The following is a 21,647-nucleotide window of genomic DNA, read 5'->3' as shown; positions in this document are numbered from 1 at the left end:
GCCAGAGACAGTCTGGGTCATGTGCGGAGATGTTGAGAGACCCAAACTTCCTTAGCCTGGTGAAGTGGAGGCTGAGGAAACATGCTGTTTTTACTGAGATTGAGTTAATTTTCTTCATGCAATTTGAATCTCTCTCCTTCATAGCTACTACAGTCTTTTGTTTAGATTTGCTATGAGAATAATAACACTGTTTCTTCCCTGGGATAGAGTTAATTTTTTCTTTTAGCAGCTTTACGGTGTTTGCCATTTGGTATGAAAGGAATGTCAGAACTCACTGATATCTTGGCTGTTGTCAGGGAAACCAAGGGCTTCTTTGGCCATCCAGCTGCAGATGCAAATTGGCAGGAGGGGACACAGACAGGACAGCACCTGGATTGACATGTAGGCTGATCAATGAAATATTCCCTATGATTAGCGTAATGCTCAGTCTAAAGCTGGAGCTGGCTTTTAGGGCTTGTTACATCTGTTACTTTGGGTTTTCCAGCTGGCTTGGTTAGTTCCATTCAGAAGTTTCATTCTGTCAGGAGTTCGATGTTAGTTTGGCCTTTTGCCGTTCTGCCATTTTGCAGTTGGCCTTTGGGTCTTTCTGCCTGTTGCCCTTTTGCTCTCTCTTGCTGGGATCGGCTGTTCAGCAGCACAGGTATGGACACACCGGGGTGAGAACAAGCTGGGGAAGCGCATGGGGTGTCTGCAGCCTGTGGGGAAACAGCCACAGGCCTGGGATAGTGTAGGATGGATCGTGGTGGAGATGGCCAAGGGTGCTGGCAAGGCTGGATGTCCCTGAAAGACCCAAGGTCTTTGTCCCCTTGGCTATGGCTGATGTCCCTGACAGCGAGGCCTAAGAGGAGACACATGGTTGTCATGGCCATGGCACCCCGTTCCCTCCTTGCACCCCCCAGGGAGTGTCACACCGTTGTCCTGCACTGGGCATCATCCCCACATCCCCAGGAAGAGCCCTGAGACACACATGTGAGTGGCAGGATCTCCCTTCCTAGGGGCAGGGGTCAAGGCTTGGCCATTCTCCTTCATCAAACAAACCAAGGGTTTTCTCAGCATCAGAGCTGCTGCACTTTGCCTTTGCCTGATGCAATCACTGCCTCCAATTATCTGCTCTAACGAGTCCCTGGGGAGGCTTTGTCAGTAACAGCCCTCAGTGGGGCCCGTTAATGCTTCAAGGTACTTTGGGCTTTGCTTCTGACTTGGGCTTCTTGAGGAGATTCTTCAGTCTGCTCTTGGTATCTGAGGTTCATGGACTCAGCACCAAATACGCCATGGGGCTCATTAAAACACAGAAAGCCCCAACAAGCCATGTTTCCTTCCTAATTTTCTTCCAATCTTCAAGACTTGTAGAACTAACTGGAGAGGTTTCAATGGGACACTTACTGATGAATACTTCAAAGAAGATTTCATTAAGGAGGGCTTTTTCTTTCAAGGGTCTTTTCTGTCATTTTTCAGTGTGTAGAAGTGGCAGCAGCATTCTGCAATGGACATTGATCCAGAGGGTCTCCTGAAGCCACCTGGACAGGCAGGAGAACAGTCCCTTGAGGCTGGACACTGTATGGACACCCTTGCTGCTCACCGCCCACCCCCAGTCTGCCCGTTCCCTCCTTGGCCACCTGGGACCGGCATCACTTTTCCTCACATCAGACTTCTGCACTGAGCTCTGCAGGTGGATGCTGCAGCTCCTGCACACCAGCTCCCACCTGCTCTCCTGTGTAAACACTACACAATTTCATAAACACTAAACCACTTTCCTCAACTGTGTGTGTAAGCTGGATCTAATGAGGTCCACCATCCACAAGGGACATCCACACAAGAACTGTTTTAGACAGAGAGATAGGAAAGGATATACATAAACACAATTAACACGTTAACTACCATGTTAATTAGACTTCTGAAGAATGGGGCAAGTTTGTAACTCCCTGAAGCTCAAATCAGAAACCAGAGAGTTGAGAGGCAACTGAATGACCAAAGAGCAAGTGGAAGAGGAAACCTGAGAGCACTGGGAAGGGCAAACGTCCAGACAGTCTGCTGGGAAGTTGTCCTTTGACATGGACATTTAATCAGGAGAGGTGGAAACTCCTGAATGACGAGGGAGTTGAAATAATAGAGTGCTGGAAACAGAAGTACAGGGGAAGACCAATATTTCTTTTCGTACTCTTAGTACACTTCCTGGTAATTCACTGTTTAGCATTTTTTTGTGTTTCTGGTGGGGGTTTTTTTGTTTGTTTTGGAATTTTTGTTTTAATATGTTAAAAAACGAACAAACAATAACCCCCAGAAACAAACAAACAAACAAAACAAACAAGCAAAACCCAAAAAAAACCCCAAAATACAAACCAAACCAAACCAAACCAACAACAACAACAACGAAGTGCACCTTTCCAGGCAGACATCAGTCATCAGCTGTCTCACCATAAACAGCCAGGGCCATTTGAGGGGCCCCAGTGCACCTGAGGTGCTGGCCTGGGATTGGCCTCTATCACAGGGGACCTGGGGGAGACCAGAGCACCTTGCGATGCAGGTGGAGCCTGGGCAGGGGTTCCCGGGGCATCTACACTGGCACCAGGTGTCTGTGTCCCTGGAGCTGAAGACATTTGTGTCCTAAATCCATTCCGAGTTCTGGAAAACTCTTTGCTTTTCAAAGAAAAGAAACCCCCCCACAAAGACTGAAAAAAGAAAAAAAAAATGAAAAAAAAAGTATGTTGGCACCTTCCTTTGCTTTGGATCTTTCGTTCTTCTTATTTTAATTTTCGTTGACATTAAGTGATATCTGCCGGGCCTGGAGGCATTAAGGCAAGATCATTTTGTGTCTTGCATAGCGCCCCATGCCCTCTAAACCTTCCCTGCCCAGGACTCCTCACACTTTGCCCAGAGTGTCACACTGAGGTGTTGGCTGGTTCACTGGTTGAGATGATGGTTTAGATGGTCACCTACAGCACAGCTGGATTCATGGCCCATAATCGTCTGCTCTGCTCCAGTTAGAAACAGAGCCCAACATCACAATGGGATCGTAAGAGAACTGAGGTTGAAGGGACCTCAGGAGTCTGCAGTCCAACCTGTCAGAAACTGGGTCACACCAAGGTGTTCAAGCCTTGATTCAATCAGAGATTGAAAACCTGCAAAGACAGAGCCTGTGCAGCCTCTCTGGGTGACCTGAGACAGCACTTAGCTGAGCTCCTGGGGAAAAAGCTTTTCCTTACGTCCTGGCTGAACCTCTCTCACCTTCCACCCATTCTCTTTTGTGCTTCTACCACACACCATGGTGAAGAGCTTGGCTGCGTGTTCTCCATGACCTCCTGTAAGAGTTGGTCTGAAGAACAGTATTTGCCTGAACATCGCCATCAGGGACTTGGAGAACAGATGTTTTGATAGAAAGAATTGGACAACGACTTGGAGAGAGGCCTGAGGAAAAAAATTGTGTTGTACAGGTCTCTCCAACCCGGGGGCTACAGGCAACAATGGCTGCTGTATGGATTCCACCTGCTGCCGCAGCCAGACTTGCCCCCACCTCCTAAAAGGAATTGTGTTCTACAGGTCTCTCCCACCTGGGGACAATAACTGCTGTCCAGAAGATGGATTTTCACCTGCTGCCTCAGCCAAACTTGCCCCCACCTCCTCCCTGCTACTAAGGCCAGTGAAGAAGAGCATGCGCAGAGGCTTGACGAAGGTCTTGAGGTCACCCAATGGACCAGTAAAAGACCCCTGAACCGAGGCGATGCAGGCACAGACGGGTTCTGGCAAGCGAAGCGGGGACTCTTCAGGCCTGCGCAGTTCAGCCTGGATTGCGAAACAAAGGCAGAGATTGGCCTCAATCCATGGGAGCAAAGCGGGGTGAAGAAGCATGAAAGACGATTCCCGACGGGACATCACTGAGCTCTCCCCACCAAAGGATCACGGATCACAATGGAGAACCGGCAGGACTCTTCTCACGACACCCGAGACCATAGGGACGCCTTTGGATCTCGTAGTGGTAGCCAACCCTTTTTTTTCCCCCTTTCTTTTCTTTCCTTTTTCTCCACTCTCTCTATCACGTGCCGCTTTACGGGCAAAATAAATAAAGAAATATTGATGATTGAATTACAACCTCTTGGCTTTTTGATTGCCTTAATTTTGCACTTCAAGATCAAGGTAAATGAAGCATCACAAGTCCATCACCGAATGGACAGTGACAGGCCTGGAGCACAAGTCTTATGAGGAGCAGCTGGGGGACATGAGGCTGTTTAGCCTGGAAAAAAAGAGACTGAGGGGAGACCTTATCGGTCTCTACAACTACCTGACAGGAGGTTGTAGCGTGGTGGGTGTTGGTCTCTTCTCCCAAGTAGCAAGTGATAGAACGAGAGGAAATGGTCTCAAGTTGTGCCAGGGAAGGTTCAGGTTGGATATTAGGAGACATTTCTTCATGGAAAAAGTTGTGAAGCAGTGGAACAGGCTGCCCAGGGAAGTGGTGGAGTCACCATTCCTGGAGGTGTTTAGAAGACATTTAATTGGGTTTCTTAGGGACATGGTTTAGTGCTAGAGTTGGGTTATGATTAGACTCGATGATCCTGAGGGTCTCTTCCAGCTGAAATTTTTCTATAATTCTATTGACAAATCAAATTCAGGGCAGTTATTCCCTTTAATGCCAGTTACAGGTCTGCAGTGTTACGTGAGGTGCCAAGGCTCTCGCACACCCCTACATGCACTGGGCAGGGACAGCGATGGTCCTGTCCAGGGCAGCCATCCCCATCCACAGCGAGTGTGGGACAGACACCCCAGACAGCACTGCAGACAGATTCGGTGCCTTTGTGCAAGAAACTCATTCCCACCTCTGAAGCATCGCAAGATCTGTCCCTTCTCTATCCAGTAGATGTAGGGAAGCCCATGAATAGGAAGCGCTTCACACCGTGGTATCCATGCGTATAGCAACACTTCCAAATCTCCTTTTTTTCTTTTCACCAAACCTGTTCTCAACGCCTTGATAACATAACCAAGGAACAGACAAACCATTGTCACATTGGGCCTGTCAGCAGCACCTTGTCATTCCTAGAGATCAGTGACACGTCTGCCCAAGTACCTCAGGGGCAGCAGAGACGCCACTGACAAAACACACGTTTCCTTCCAGGTCTGTCATTCCCAGCCCTGTTTCTCTCTGGCCTTGGGGACAGCAGGGCTTGCTCACTCTCCTGTTCCCCAGTTTCAGCCCTAACTTTCCATCTGCCAAGCACTGTGACATTGCTCTGCTCTGAAGTCAAACCTTTGCACACATGGGGACCTGGATTCTTGAGATCCACCAGATTTCCCTAAGCCTCTCAGAGCTTGGCCGGGTGCTACAGCTGAGGTGCCACAGCCCAACTGTGCACTGATGCCCTGAGCCAAGGGCACAGCCAGGACAAGCTGCAGCCTGTGCTGTTTGACACCCATGGAGTCACCGCCAGGCGTGGTGGGACAAGTCACACAGCTTGGGGTGCTGCAATGGCTGGGTACAGGCTTTTCAGGAGAGACGGGCTGGAAGGGTCAGCAGTGGGATTCCCTCAGAGTGAAGAAGTTGCTTGGATGTATGGAGCTCCTTTATGTGGGGAGTGACCAGATGGGTTTTCCCTTGTGAGTGAGGGCACCAGTGACAAAGCCTGTGGGGGCACATGGCCATGACCCCCAACAATCTGGTGCCACCGAAAGTGGGGCACAGCAGTCAGGGAGAGGCACCAGGATAAGGAGGAGAAAGCAGCACTGAAAGACTGTGCTAGGGAAATTGGAAGTTATTTCCTTTTTCTTGAATAACCTCTGGATGGAACCCTGCTACTGCTGCCATTTTAGTGGCCTCTTCCTGGGCTCAGGAGAGTCCTGGAGGCTGAGGCCCCTTTTCTTTAGGGGGCACCGGGGGCTCCCCAGGCGAGCGGTCCCTGCCCTGGCTGGAATTGGAGGGACTGTGGCTGCAGCAGTCCAGGGAGAGTCCAGACCTTGAGAAACTTTGAGGTTCCACCATCAGGAATCTCTGAAATTTTAAAAGGAGAAGCGGCCAGTCCTGTATCGGGGCAGGAGAATAACCCCATCCATCAGGACAGAGCAGGACCTGACACGCTGAGCAGGGACCCTGAGGAGAAGGGCCTGGGCACTACAAGGGCCGCCACACAAGCCCGTGCTGCACGCTCACCATGAACAAGGCAGCTGCACACGGGGCTGCATGAGGAGGAGCGTGGGGACCCAGACACCTGGAGTTCTCATCCCATTCGGTTCAGCACTGGTGTGACCCCACACACACGGGTGTGTGCCAGTGTGCGGCTCCCAGTTTGGAGAAGCAGGGAGCAACTGGAGAGTGCAGGGCTCTGCCAAGGCAGGGGTCAGGACCTTGTGCACATGGTGTGGGATGCTGAGGGACCTGGGCTGCTCTGGCCCAGAAGCGCTGGGGAGGCTGCAGCAGTGTAGGAGTAGCCTGAGAGTGCTGGAAGGGTGGTTTCAGAGATGGTGGAGGTTTTCTTCATAGTGGGAAAGCGCATGAGAAAGAAATAATGGCACACAGTGCAGCTGGGGAGGTCCAGGCTGGACATGAGCAGCAAGGAATGTGAGTGGAAGGGCAGTGCTGTGGTGGAGCAGGTCACCCAGAGGGAGTCTGCATCAGCCCAAGGCTTTGTGCTTCAAGGAACAGCTGGGGAGGATGGAGAGAGATCAGCAAAGGAAGGAAGATGCTCAGACAAGAGCAAGGTGGGCAGCAGGGGGGATGTCTCCAGCCTGCAGGGAAAGAGGTGCAGGGGATGCCACAGCATAGGACAGGCTGTCGTGGAGAGGATCAAGGGATGTAAAGAGGTTTAAAGCCCCCAACAGACATGAGCCCCTTCTCCCCTTGGCTATGGCTGTTGTCTCCACCTCTGATGCCTGTGAGGAGACACCTTGTCCTTACAGCACAGGGGCCTCATGGCCTCCTTGTCCCCAGCCAGGAACCTGGGAGGTGTGGGACCATAGTCCTGCCCTTGGCCTTGCACAGCCCCACATCACACTGTCCCAGGAAGGGCCCTGGGCAACGTGGGAGGGACAGGATCTGCCTTCCCAGGGCTGGGGGTCAGGGCTTGGCCCTTTGGTTAATGAAACACATCCAGGTTTTCGGATCATCAGAGAGACCTTCACCTTGCTTGTCCTGACCTGTCATCTCTGCCTCCAGTTTTCTTCTCTAACCAGATCCTGGGGTCACTTCCTCAGTAATGTTCCTCAGTGGGACTCATTAACATTACAAGAAACTTTGGAGTTTGAATCTGACTTTTGACTTCTTAAGAGGTTTGTTCAACTGCGTCTCAGAGACTGAGGTTCATGGACTCAGCAGCAAACCCACCAGAGGGGTCATTAAAGCGCCTTGGGCTGCTCCTGTGCTGCTGAGCTGGGCTGGGCTCCTGGGACACAGGGAGCTCATGGCAAGCGGCAGCGCTGCAGAGAGACAGCTCTGCCCAGGAGCAGCTCCTCTGCAAAGCGCAGCAGGGCTGAGGGCTCTGCCTGGGGATCTCAGGGAGACGAGCAAGGCAGAGAGAGATGAAAGGTGGTCAGGATGGGGAGGATGACTGAGAGCTCACTGGAGGAGAAATCTTTGCAGCCCTTGCCATGGTAAGTCTCTGGGTGCAGGGCAATGCAGCTGTAGCTCCTGGAGGCATCTCCTCAAGTTAGCACAGGCACAGCTTGAGGGATCTGTAAGGAGGGGGCTCTTGTCAGGCAATTTCGAACAGCTGTGAATATTGCTGACCACCCAGGGGTGCCCAGGGCTGTCCTGCAGAGCAGGGTCCCTGCACCCCAGGGCTGTGCCGGGGCAGGGACTCTGCCGCCTGCCAGGGTCAGCGCTCAGCCTGCCCGGGGAGATCCCCATAGTACTGTGGGGAGAACCTGTGGGGGGAAGGAGTGACCCCTATGAGGGCAGGAAGGGAGCTTGTGCTCTGGAGTGGGAGCTGTGTGGGTCAGGGCTACTCACAGCTCCAGATCACCCCCAGGATTTTTCCAAGTGGATGCCTCAAGCAGAAGGTCAATGCAAGGATTACCAGACAGATAAGGAGCTTTCCTGAGCCTTTCTTTTCAGTTTCCTATCCCAAAGGTTGGAGGTGCAGGAAAGGTTAAAATGAAAATGAGCTCTCATACTTAATGAGCTTAATGAGCTCTCATGCTTAACATGCTTAAGGATAGTGTGGGAGTGGAACGAGAACAGCTCTGGAAGGCCTAGCGCTGCTGCTCCCTGGCAGTGCTGCCAGGCTGGACTCTTTTCCCCTCCTCCCATGTACACAGGAACTGTCCCTGCAGCTCCAAACAGGCCTTGCAGGAAGGATATAGTGAAAAAGAAGTCACTACAGGACCCTTTATTTTGTTTACACACACACAGATCATGGCTCCTCATTTACACAGCCAGGGGTTATAAAAGAAAACCAGACAGTGAATTAGAAAGGGGATGACAACGTTATCGCAATAAAAAACAACTTCAATAACAACAGAAAATACAGATGAGAGGCTAGACCTGTAACTAGTTACATTAAAAGTGCTATGTAGAAGCAGATGGGCAGTTTCTTGCTTCAGAAACCACTAAGACATGAGTTTCCGCAGGGCATCCTTGAGCTCCTGATTCCTCATGCTGTAGATGAGGGGGTTCACGGCTGGAGGCACCACTGAGTACAGAACAGACACCACCAGCTCCAGGGATGGGGAGGAGATGGAGGGGGGCTTCAGGTGGGCAAACATGATGGTGCTGACAAACAGGGAGACCACGGCCAGGTGAGGGAGGCACGTGGCAAAGGCTTTGTGCCGTCCCTGCTCAGAGGGGATCCTCAGCACAGCCCTGAAGATCTGCACATAGGAGAAAAGAATGAAAATAAAACACCCAAATATTACTAAGAGAGTAACCACAAGAAGACCAAGTTCCCTGAGGTACGAGTTTGAGCAGGAGAGCTTGAGGATCTGGGGGATTTCACAGAAGAACTGGTCCAGGGCATTGTCCTTGCACAGTGGCAGTGAAAATGTATTGGCTGTATGCAGCAGAGCACTGAGAAACCCACTGGCTCAGGCAGCTGCTGCCATGTGGACACAAGCTCTGCTGCCCAGGAGGGTCCCGTAGTGCAGGGGTTTGCAGATGGCAGCGTAGCGGTCGTACGACATGACGGTGAGAAGAGAATACTCTGCACCAAATAAGAAACCTACAAAGAAGACCTGGGCAGCACAACCTGCAAAGGAAATGACCCTGGTATCCCAGAGAGAGCTGGCCATGGATTTGGGGACAGTGGTAGAGATGGAGCCCAGGTCGAGGAGGGAGAGGTTGAGGAGGAAGAAGTACATGGGGGTGTGGAGGTGCTGGTCACAGGCTATGGTGGTGATGATGAGGCCGTTGCCCAGGAGGGCAGCCAGGTAGATGCCCAGGAAGAGCCAGAAGTGCAAGAGCTGCAGCTCCCGTGTGTCTGTGAACGCCAGGAGGAGGAACTGGGTGATGGAGCTGCTGTTGGACATTTGCTGCCTCTGGGCATGAGGACCTGTGCAAGGAGGAAAAAACAGTGACGGTTTAGGTGACACTTCTCTGGGAAAAACCAAAGCCATTTCCCACAGACCCTCCCACAAAGAGACCCTTTTCTTTTTCCAGGAGAACGTCCTGGCTGGAGCCCTCGTCGGTGCTTGATGAGTGTGCAATGAAGAGCAGGGTCTCTGCCCAGGGGCTCTTGAGGAGTCAGCCTGAGCCTGTGTGATGGGTGGGGCAGGGGCCAGTCCTGGGGTTCAGCTTTGTCAGATGGAACCACTCCTGCTGCAGAAGGGACTGTCAGCATCTGTACCCGCAGGGCTGAGAAACTGAGTTTGAGAGGTTTGGCGTTTCTACAGCTCCTTCTGCCCTCCCAACCTGAAGAGTGTTGTGGGTGTCAGAAACCCTCAGCATTTCTGCTGCACTCAGGGAGAACAGAGCGAGTCCTGCGAGACCAGAGGATGCCTGTGGGTCAGTGCAGAGTGAGGGCAGCTGCTCTGTCCCTCTGTCTTGCTGCAGCTGCCCTGGGCTGGCACCTTTCTGAGATGGTGATCACACTGGCATGTTACCCTGAAAAGCCAACAGGCACTGCTGAGAGCAGAGGTTTGCAGGCTGCAAAAAAGGACAGGTCCATCTAAGGCAGATGTGTCCAGCCAAGGTGATGCTGCTGCTGTCCATAGGCAGAGGGGTGGTGAAGGGATGTTATAAGGCTTCTGGCAGATGTACTGATGACTCTGAGTTGCAGTTCAGGAGTATCAGTGACTGCTTACAACTTGAGAGCTCCTTTTGCATTTATCGCTTCCTCCATCCCCCCACCCCCCAAGTCTTGGAATAGGAGACTGAAAGGACAGACTCGGGAAAGCGCCTGATCTTTGTAGTAATACCTGTATAGATCTTCTCCTTGAAACCTCCTATTGGAAGAGCAGCCCTGACCCATGGAGAAGCCAGCAGCAGAAGGACGCTGCCCTGCTGGGGGTCGCTCCTTCCCCCCACAGCTTCTCCCCTCAGTGTTGTTGGGATCTCCACGGGCAGGCTGAGCGCTGACCCTGGCAGGCGGCAGAGTCCCTGCCCCGGCACAGCCTCTGCAGGACAGCTCTGGGCACCCTGCAGCTGGGAGATGGCAGCTGTCGTGCCCTGTCCATGCTAAGGAACAGATCCTTCTCCTCCACTCCAGCCATGGGATCTGCCAGCTCTGGGAGATAATTGCAGGATCCTCATCTGCACCACCCTGCACCCAGAGACTTACTGTGTTAAGGACTGTGAAGATTTCTCCCCCAGTGATCTCTCAGCCATCTCACCACCCCAGATTGCATTTCCATCTCTCTGCCTGGCTCCTCTCCCCTCGGTGCTGCAGGCAGAGCCCTCAGCCCTGCTGCGCTTTGCAGAGGAGCTGCTCCTGGGCAGAGCTGTCTCTCTGCAGCGCTGCCGCTTGCCATGAGCTCCGTCTGTCCCAGGAGCCCAGCCCAGCTCAGCAGCACAGGAGCAGCCCATGATGTCCCTTTCTCTGTCCCCTCTGGGCTCCCTCCAGGTGTCCCTGGGGCTTCAGGGGCACATCCATTCAAACAACTTGAAGTAATCAGTGATGTTGATTCTCTCTCCTCTGCACAGACACTTCTTGCCAGCATTGTGTTCTTTGTGTTAAAAAATAAACCGGTGTGACAATCATCTTTTCGTGTCCCATCATTAGACAGGACACCAGGAAGGTTACAGCAAAGGATCTAATTTCTCCAAGCTGGAAGGGGGAAATCTTCATTTGAAGGAATTTAGGCATTTTATTCTGGTTTTATACTCCTAGGTCTAGAGAGAAATTCAGCAATCTTTGACCATCTCATGTCTGTGCTCTAAAGCAAAGCATTTGCACGCATGGGATCTTGGACACTTGGTACCAGGTTTCCATGGGGCAGGTCAGAGGTTTCCTGGTGCCACAGCTGGGGTGGTTCAGCCCAGATGTGAGGCAATGTCCTCAGCCAGGGACCTGACTGGCTGAGCTGGAGCTGTCAGTGTTGCAGACAGAGCTGTGACACGGATGGAATAAACTGCCAAGGCAGGGTGGCAGAAGTTAGTTCATCTGGTCTGCAAGCACAGCAGCCTCCAAGCACAGCAACAGGCCAGAGCAAAACTCAGTCTAGACCTGTAAGGCAATTCAAGGGCCCCATAATGAGCTGTTACTACTGCAGGAACAGTTAAAGGAGAAACAAAGACACCGTGTGGGTACTGATGAATTTAATAAGGGAAAGAAGTGATATTCTCTGTGTCTCTGGTCCTCCATCTTCACCAGCAAGCTCTCCCAGGCCTCTGTCACTGGAGGCAGAACAACCAGCAGTGGATGGGGATCAAGTCAGGGGTCACTGGAACTAACACAATCCTTTCCAGTCTATGGGACAGGAGGGGCAGCATCCCAGGAGCTGAGACAGCAGGACCATGTCACAGTGAGGCCACTCTCCACCTTCTTGGAAAGCTCATGGGGACTGGGGGGACTCCCTGACCACTGGCAGCTCTCACACATTGTGTGCACTTTTCAAAAATGGCCAATGGGTGAGCAGGGGAACTAAGGGCTGTGCCCCAGAACATGTCCACTGGGACCCCAATTCTGGGTGTCTGTAGGTGACAGGGTTTACCCAGGGCAGGTTGTGCCTGTCCATCCTCTTTGCTTTCTGTGAGGAAAGGACAGGGTTGCTGGACGTGGGGAGAGCAGTGGTGGTCTGTTACCTGGAAGTCAGCAAGGCATTCAGCATCATCCCCCACAATATTCTTGTGTCCAAGGTAGGATATTATGGTTTGTGTCAGTGTGTAAGTAGACGGGTAAAAAATAATCTGGATGGTCAGGCTTGGAAAGGTGCTATAGAAAGGGAGAAACTTTCCAATCCTGAGGACAGTCAAGTACTGGAAGCTGTTTCCCAGGGGTGCGCATCCACTCTGTCCCAGAAAGTGACCAAGATGTGTTTGGAGAAAGCCCTGAGTAATCTGGTCTGACCCTGCTTTGAGCAGGAGGTTGGTCAAGACACGTCTCGAGGTCCCATCCAGCCTGAATGATGCTGTCCTTTCATTCCCTTCATGTTTTCAATTTAGGGACAGCTCTCAGGTTCTCTCTGACCATAGGAATAACTCACATGAGGTGCAGGGCTGCCTTACAAGTGCCCCCAAACAGCCCTGACCACATCTTGTGCATCCCTTTTCCTTGCCCCCACCCAAGTTCTTCTGTTCTGCTGTCCTCATGCCCACCTTGTTCATCCTTTCAGAGCAGGTTGCCCAACAGGTGTCAGCATCCATGTACAGAGTCTGCACACCAGCCAGGCAGCAAAGCCATCGTTACAGAACTGGAGACGAGGCTCTTGACCAGCTCCTTGCACCCAGGAATCGGCACGACTTGTCTCCTGAGATTCCTGGGAACACCTGAACTTTAAGTGCAGAGCATGTGAGTCCTCGTTGGGTATCCTGGCTCGTCTCCTGACCCATGTGGTGCTTCAGGCTGTGAAGAGAATCAAAACCAACTCTTTGGCTGGGGTAGTTTCATTTTACATGTGTCACACAGGGCAGATGAAGGGAGCTCAGAACTCCAGTCTCTGCTGCACCATTGGAACTTCAGAGACTGGAAATGCAGCTGTCGGTGTGTGTCAGTGCACACCACATAAACATTCTGGATTGCCTTCTGCCTTTGCACTGACCTGAGATTTGTTCCTTGGCCTTCTTTGCCTAAAAAAGAAGTAATCTGCCCTGTGTCAGCTCCACTCACACCAGAAAAAAAGGGGGAAAAGTGTGAAAGGGGTCATTTCAGGGCAATTCTGTTCTAAGAAATACTTTCTAAATGATAAAAATGGTAGAAGTGAGAGGAAAAGCTCTTAAAAAGAACTCCATGCAAGACGTTAGCTACTGAGACATAGCAGCTCTTTTGAGAAGCAAGAATGACTGTTGGGAATGAAGTTAAAAAACTTTAGTTCATCGTCATCATCATCATCATCAGGAATAAGGAACTCCCTGTTATTCTTATTAGTGATTGTACCACTTTTCAAAAACATCCTTGAGATTGTCTCTATTTTTCGCTGGCTCCAAAACTGAGCCTGCTCAGATTTTGAAACGACTGCTTGAAATCTCTGCAACTCAGATCTCTACAACTGTCTCTCATCGAAGATCTTTTACCCCAGAAAGGGGAAAACTCCCAACACAGGCACCAAACCAGTGCCCAACCTGCCTGGAGAGCCACGCCAGTTGTGCCACACAACAGCCGACCTAGGGGGGAAGCTGGGGGTGATGGGAATTGAAATGGTTTTGACTCAAATCATAATTTAGGTTGGAAAAGACCCTTAAAGTCATAAAGTCCAATCGTAAATACGACACTGCCAAGTCCACCCATTACACCATATCCCTAAGCGCCATGTCTACACATCTTTTCAATACCTTCAGGGATGGAAGCTCCAATCCTGAGCTGGCAGGACAACACTGTCTGCAGTTACACATAAGATACCTGTTGTGACTCTGATTTCAGAGCTCATTGGCAGAGTTTCTCACACCCTTCACTGGGCAGGGCGGGTGTTGGGAGATGGGCGCACACTTCAGCTTCCAGATGCCAGGACAGAGCCCAAGCCATCCTGCCCTTGTGCTCTGGCATCCCATTTCTCGAGATGCAAAGCTGCTGGGCCTTCTGTGGATAATCATGTTAAGAGGCATCAATAATCATTCAAGTCTTTGTGTAATTTCTCTAAGAGTGTCAGTATTAAAAATAGTAAATATCTGTAACACAGCAGTCTGCATCTGTGGCAGCCCCACTGGCAGGGCCAATCCAATAGGTATTTGCAGTATAAGGCATGACACCCCATCCATAAGTACATATCTAAGTGGTTCAGATGAAGGGTGGTCTGGCAAAAATCACCCTGTTCCTCCCCAGGTGCACCGACACTGCTCATGTGCCTCTCCAGGGAGTGGCAGAAGCTGGATGCCCTTCTCGGGACAGACTCCTTCCAGGAGAGACATCAATGCAGGTAACTCATCAGGTTTTTATGGCACTGCACTCACTATCAGTTTTGACATATTCGGTGTTTTCCTGTGACTACTCTTTCTGCACAAATGATCATAAAAAGACAACCATTTAGTAAGCCATGGTCATAAAGGGGCTGTTATGGACAAGAAAGCTCACCATGAACTCTGGGGTGAGCGAGGAAGTTTATAATATGCACCAGGAAGAACCAAAGAGCTCAAGGCCTCTTCTGAAGAGCGGGAGGCCCTGAGCAGCAGAGATTGGCCATGTGTAGGTGTGGGAGAGGGACAGGGCATGTCAGGGAGAAGCAATGAGATGGCTGATGGTTTAGTGAACCCTTACAGCCATGTCTGAGCCCAGAAATGGAAAGCAGTTGTTGTCTGCAGGTGGAGGAGGAATAGGAGGAAGATTTTCCTGGGAATATGGAAGGAAGAAAGGCCTCTCTTGGGCTAATCATATATGGCAGTGACATTTGCCTGCTGTGGGCATGGCTGTGCCTGGGAGATGGGGAATGGCTGCTGCTGGGGGGGCTGTGCTCAGGCATGGCCCATGAGCTGACCTTGCTTTGCTCCTCTCTTGCACTGCCCATGCTTGCATGGTCCTCAGGAATCATCCATGAACATGGTGGATGCATGGAGCTTCTGGAGTGATGTGGTACAGATACCAATAGAGGATTCAAGCAAGTTTGGGACTGGGACATTGAGGTGATTGGTGACCATTGCCAGGTGCATGAAAGAAGCTGGAGGAGTTGTGAGGAACTCACAGGCATTTCCAGCTCCACAGAAAACCAGAGCCTTGCAGTTAAAGCAACAGCACTTCACATGAAACCCACCCCCAAAACACAAAACACTCACACTGACCACAGGCAAAGCCTTGAAAAACATTTGAGAAAAATCTACCAGGTCCCAGGGATCAAGTCTCAGCCATTCTGGTGATAAACAAGCACCAAGGGCTGACAGGGCACCAGAGCCACCTCCACATTGCCCTCACCACCTGTAACCAGTGTCTCCAAGTCTTTCCTTCACCAGCCTCCAGGGACAGGGACCTCGACTGGTTGTTTCCTTCACAGCTTTGTCGGTGATGGCCATTCATGGGGTCCGAAGCACGCTCAGAACCTTGAGTTTTGCTTCGGCCTTTCACTTCATTAGAGGTTTGTTCTTTCAGTAGCTGCAGTTCAGGATCACGGCAGCAGAGGGCTCATTAACACTAAAATGCCCTTACATGGCAAGGCTTTGTGCATCATTTTCCTAAATGCTCCAAGCCTGGTGTGGATGATTAGAGAGATTTCAGGAATAGCCAAGCAGAGAGCATTTCCATAATAAATAGCAATAAACCAGTATTTCTTCTATTTCCTTTCCTCCTCACCCTTCCCTGCCTTTCCACAATAGGTGGTATCAGCAGTCTCCTGTTCATATTGATGTGGAGCATCTCCTGATAAAGACTGAATATGACAGAAATGTGGGTGCCTAAATCACCAGAGCACCTCCAGAGGAATCACCCTCCTCTGGACCCAGAGGTGGGTGTTCCTGGGAATCTCAGGTGCCACAGCACAGCGATACTTGTGTTTAGGGAGATGGTCAAATGACTCATCTCCTTTTCTGTAATGGTGTCTGAGTTTGCTCAGGTAACTCCTGACTTGAGCCCCATCCACTCCTGGCTGTTCTCCAGACTCCTGCCTTCAGGAACAAAGTCCCAGGAGACCTTGCTGGTGAAGATGGAGGCAAAGAAGCCGTGAAGCACCTCAGTCCTGTCTTACGAAGTTCAGCCCTCTCTTACGAAGTTCAGCAGCAGGCCTGCATTCACCCTGTCTATTCTTTTACTGCAAATGAAGCAGTGTCAGCTTATCTTGCTGCCCTCAGCATCTGCTGCAGGAGTCAAGTCCAGGGGAGCTTTGGCATCATCCCCACATCCATGGACAAGGTTTCTAAATTCTTCCTTTGCAGCTTCCCCTGCTTCCACCTCCTGTGTGCTGCCTTTTTGCCCTGGAGCTTCACCAGCTCAGAGGAGCAGCTTCATGAGATAAATGCTTCTTTTCATGGGTACTTGGAGAGATCATTCTTGTGCTTGGAGCAGGCTGTCCTGTAAGGCTTCTCGGATTTCCTGAGCTCCTTCACCCTTCAGACCTACTTCCATGTCACGATGTCACCATCTCGCCCGCCATCCTCCAGTATGTCCGTGTCTTCTCCTCTGGAGCCCACCAGCCTGTGCTCTGCTGCTGGCCTTCCACCCTCCCCTCTGTAAAGCAGTTGGCCCAAGATCCTCTGGACTGTTGGCAGCTGCTGCTTTGCCTGGCCAGAGAATGTCAGGGCAATTACAGTTCCCCATAGGAACCTGCTCATTTACTGGTGACTTCCTCAGGTTGCTGACAGAAGATCTTTTCCACTTCTCCATGATCAAGTAGTTTGTAACACCCAACACATTGTCACCATCTACCGGGTTTACATGGCAAAGTCTTGGAACTGGGGTGAGTGTGGGTGTGCTACAGTTGTCACCTCTCTGAGAAGACAACAGGAGTTTGATGTCAGACAGAGCCGATATGAGCTGGCTCCAAGATGGACCCACTCCTTGCCAAATCTGAGCCACTCAGGCATGTTGGCAGAACCTCTGTGATATTGTATTTGAGAAAGGGTAAAAAACACTGCACAACAGCAGGTGGGAGAGAGGAGGGAGGAAATGTGAGAGAAAAAACACTGCAGACACCAAGGTCATATCCCATGGGACCCAAGCAGGTCCCTCAGCAGGCCATAGCCTGCTCTCCTGAAATCCTGCTCTTTGCCTTGTTATCATCTCCCAGGAGCCTCAACTCCACTTTCCCATCCCTGACTGTTCCACCCCTGACCAACCCTTTCTGGTTTGTAAGTGTGAAGTCCCACAGGGCACCTCACCTCACTGACTCCTCAGTCACCCGTGTCAGGAAGATGTTGTCAATGAGCTGCTAAACCCTCCTGCATGGCTGGTACCTTGCGGCTATTGGGATATCTTATGTCTGCCATGAGGACACGGCCCTGGAAACACGAGGCTTCTTTCATTTGTCTTAAGGAGGCCTCATCTAATTCCTCTTCCTCATCAGTGAGTCAGTAGCTGATGTCCACCCACCACAACATTCCCCATGTTGTTCTGCCCTCTCATGCTGACTCCTCAGCCTTCAGCTGACATTGTCTGTCCCCAGGCAGAGCTCCACACCTTCCTGATGTTCTCCCACATGAAGGGAAACTTCCTGTCTAAGTCCAGAGCTCTGGCATTATGAGTACCAGACACCCAAGATGCCACAGTTTCCTCAGGAGGGGCTATTTGTAGTGTCCTGTAACTCCTCCTGCTGTTAACTTGGGAGAGACACCTTTATCAGGTTAAACCATCTGCATGCAAAGATTAACAGCTGAGCTAATTGTGCTTGAGAAACTTTGGAATTCACCCATCAAAGAGCTCTGAAGTTGTACAAGGAAAAATGGCTAATTCTGTATCGGGGCAGGAGAATAACCCCATCCATCAGGACAGAGCAGGACCTGACACGCTGAGCAGGGACCCTGAGGAGAAGGGCCTGGGCACTACAAGGGCCGCCACACAAGCCCGTGCTGCACGCTCACCATGACCAAGGCAGCTGCACACGGGGCTGCATGAGGAGGAGCGTGGGGACCCAGACACCTGGAGTTCTCATCCCATTCGGTTCAGCACTGGTGTGACCCCACACACACGGGTGTGTGCCAGTGTGCGGCTCCCAGTTTGGAGAAGCAGGGAGGAACTGGAGAGTGCAGGGCTGTGCCAAGGCAGGGGTCAGGACCTTGTGCACATGGTGTGGGATGCTGAGGGACCTGGGCTGCTCTGGCCCAGCAGCGCTGGGGAGGCTGCAGCAGTGTAGGAGTAGCCTGAGAGTGCTGGAAGGGTGGTTTCAGAGAGGGTGGAGGTTTTCTTCATAGTGGGAAAGCGCATGAGAAAGAAATAATGGCACAAAGTGCAGCTGGGGAGGTCCAGGCTGGACATGAGCAGCAAGGAATGTGAGTGGAAGGGCAGTGCTGTGGTTGAGCAGGTCACCCAGAGGGAGTCTGCATCAGCCCAAGGCTTTGTGCTTCAAGGAACAGCTGGGGAGGATGGAGAGAGATCAGCAAAGGAAGGAAGATGCTCAGACAAGAGCAAGGTGGGGCAGCAGGGGGATGTCTCCAGCCTGCAGGGAAAGAGGTGCAGGGGATGCCACAGCATAGGACAGGCTGTCGTGGAGAGGATCAAGGGATGTAAAGAGGCTGAAAGCCCCAACAGACATGAGCTCCTTCTCCCCTTGGCTGTGGCTGTTGTCTCCACCTCTGATGCCTGTGAGGAGACACCTTGTCCTTACAGCACAGGGGCCTCATGGCCTCCTTGTCCCCAGCCAGGAACCTGGGAGGTGTGGGACCATAGTCCTGCCCTTGGCCTTGCACAGCCCCACATCACACTGTCCCAGGAAGGGCCCTGGGCAACGTGGGAGGGACAGGATCTGCCTTCCCAGGGCTGGGGGTCAGGGCTTGGCCCTTTGATTAATGAAACACATCCAGGTTTACTGATCATCAGAGAGAAATTCACCTTGCTTGTCCTGACCTGTCATCTCTGCCTCCAGTTTTCTTCTCTAACCAGACCCTGGGGTCAGTTCCTCAGTAGTGTTCCTCAGGGGGACCCAGTAACATTACAAGAAACTTTGGAGTTTGAATCTGACTTGGACTTCTTGAGAGGTTTCTTCAGCTTCCTCCAGGGTCTGAAGTTCATGGCCTCAGCAGCAAACCCACCAGAGGGGTCATTAAAGTGCCTTGGGCTGCTCCTGTGCTGCTGAGCTGGGCTGGGCTCCTGGGACAGAGGGAGCTCATGGCAAGCGGCAGCGCTGCAGAGAGACAGCTCTGCCCAGGAGCAGCTCCTCTGCAAAGCGCAGCAGGGCTGAGGGCTCTGCCTGGGGATCTCAGGGAGACGAGCAAGGCAGAGAGAGATGAAAGGTGGTCAGGATGGGGAGGATGACTGAGAGCTCACTGGAGGAGAAATCTTTGCAGCCCTTGCCATGGTAAGTCTCTGGGTGCAGGGCAATGCAGCTGCAGCTCCTGGAGGCATCTCCTCAAGTTAGCACAGGCACAGCTTGAGGGATCTGAAAGGAGGGGGCTCTTGTCAGGCAATTTTGAATAGCTGTGAAGCTGGGTGAGCAGCCAGGGGTGCCCAGGGCTGTCCTGCAGAGCAGGGTCCCTGCACCCCAGGGCTGTGCCGGGGCAGGGACTCTGCCGCCTGCCAGGGTCAGCGCTCAGCCTGCCTGGGGAGATCCCCACGGTGCTGTGGGGAGAAGCTGTGGGGGGAAGGAGCCACCCCTATCATCGCAGGAAAGGTGCTTGTGCTGTGGAGAGGGTGCTGTGTGGATCAGAGCTGCTCACAGCTCCAGATCCCCCCCAGGATTTTTCCAAGTGGATGCCTCAAGCAGAAGATCAATGCAAGGATTACCAGACAGATAGGGAGCTTTCCTGAGCCTGTCTTTTCAGTTTCCTATCCCAAGGGTTGGGGGATGCAGGAAAGGATAAAATGAAGATGAGCTCTCATGCTTAAACAAGTCACTGTGACTCCTGAACTGCAACTCCGATTAATCATTACATCTGCCAGAAGCCTCATAACATCCCTTCAGCTGCTGCTCTGCCTGTGCACAGCACCTGCATCACATTGGCTATACTCGTCAGTCTTACTCTGACCTGTCCTTTTCCCCAGTCTGCAAACAGGAAGATGCCCCCAGGCAGTGCCCTGTGAACAGGCAGGATCTGTAGGGCCAGGGTGAGGGCACAGAGGGTGGGATGGTCTGTGAGCACTGACAGGGAAAAGACATGGACAGGGAAACACCTCCCAGGAGGAGAATCTCCAGGAAGCAGGGAAATGATCAGAAATGAGAGGTAACTAAACCTGGAATTGTTATGGGAGGGAGAAATCATACAGAGGGAGGGAGATCATACAGAGAAAACTCCGTATGACCCCTGCAGTGCAGATCCCTCCTGTGAGCAGCCCCCTCGCCTCCTCTCCCACCCAGCAAAGCCTCTGCCCTCAGGGCCGGGGGCTCCAAGGCATGAAGCAGCTCCTGTGCAGCCAGAGCTCCAGTTCCCTCTGCAGAGCACAGGGGCTGAGAGCAGCTGCCCGGCAATGCTGGTGTGTGGGAGGTGGCTGCACAGCTGGGGAAGGGTGACGCTGTCTGAGTGCCCGGCTGCCTCTGCCCTGGCCTCTCTCACACCCACCCTCACCGCAGTTTCCTTCTTGCTCCACTGCTCTGGGTCACTGTTGGTGTGATCTGGTTCTTGCTGTCAGGCTCTCTGGGGATGGGAGTTTCAGCTGCAGAGTCACAGCCTGACCTTGTGGGTCCTTTCCTGCAGCTGTGTCCATGGGAACACGTGTCCCAGCTTTGCTCTGAGCTGTGGGGCTGTGGGCAATGCAGTCTGTGGGGCAGGGGAATGAGCATTATCTGAGTTCCCCACAGAGAAGTGCAGAGATGCTATGATGGAGGAAGTGCTGCTGGGTTTGTGAAATGAGCCGTGTGTGTCCTGGGACAGAAGTGGGATGCTGAGACCTTAGGAAAGGGTGAGACATGTCATGGTCTGAGGTGGGTCCCTCTGCTCTCAGCAGTGCCCGGTGGCTTTTCAGGGTAACATGGCAGTGTGATCAGCCTCCGTCTCAGAAAGGTGCCAGCCCAGGGCAGCTGGAGCAAGACAGAGGGATAGAGCAGCTGCCCTCACTCTGCACTGACCCACAGGCATCCTCTGGTCTCGCAGGACTCGCTCTGTTCTCCCTGAGTGCAGCAGAAATGCTGAGGGTTTCTGACACCCAAGAACACTCCCCAGAGTGGGAGGGGAGAAGGAGCTGTAGAAACGCCAAACCTCTCAAAGTCAGTTTCTCAGCCCTGCGGGTACAGATGCTGACAGTCCCTTCTGCAGCAGGAGCGGTTCCATCTGACAAAGCTGAACCCCAGGACTGGCCCCTGCACCACCCATCACACAGGGTCAGGCTGACTCCTCAAGAGCCCCTGGGCAGAGACCCTGCTCTTCATTGCACACTCATCAAGCACTGACGAGGGCTCCAGCCAAGACGTTCTCCTGGAAAAAGAAAAGGGTCTCTTTGTGGGAGGGTCTGTGGGAAATGGCTTTGGTTTTTCCCAGAGAAGTCTCATCTGAACCGTCACTGTCTTTTCCTCCTTGCACAGGTCCTCATGCCCAGAGGCAGCAAATGTCCAACAGCAGCTCCATCACCCAGTTCCTC

General features: G+C 52.2%; 1 pseudogene; it reads right to left on the bottom strand.

Annotated features, from left to right (window-relative positions):
* Positions 1-8,526: 8,526 nt before the first annotated feature.
* On the bottom strand, positions 8,527-9,273 carry LOC136001071 (olfactory receptor 14J1-like; annotated as a pseudogene).
* Positions 9,274-21,647: the final 12,374 nt, after the last annotated feature.

The sequence above is a fragment of the Caloenas nicobarica genome, chromosome 37, assembly GCF_036013445.1.
Source record: "Caloenas nicobarica isolate bCalNic1 chromosome 37, bCalNic1.hap1, whole genome shotgun sequence".
Lineage (NCBI taxonomy): Eukaryota > Metazoa > Chordata > Aves > Columbiformes > Columbidae > Caloenas > Caloenas nicobarica.
This window is presented reverse-complemented; position numbering and strand designations above follow the sequence as displayed.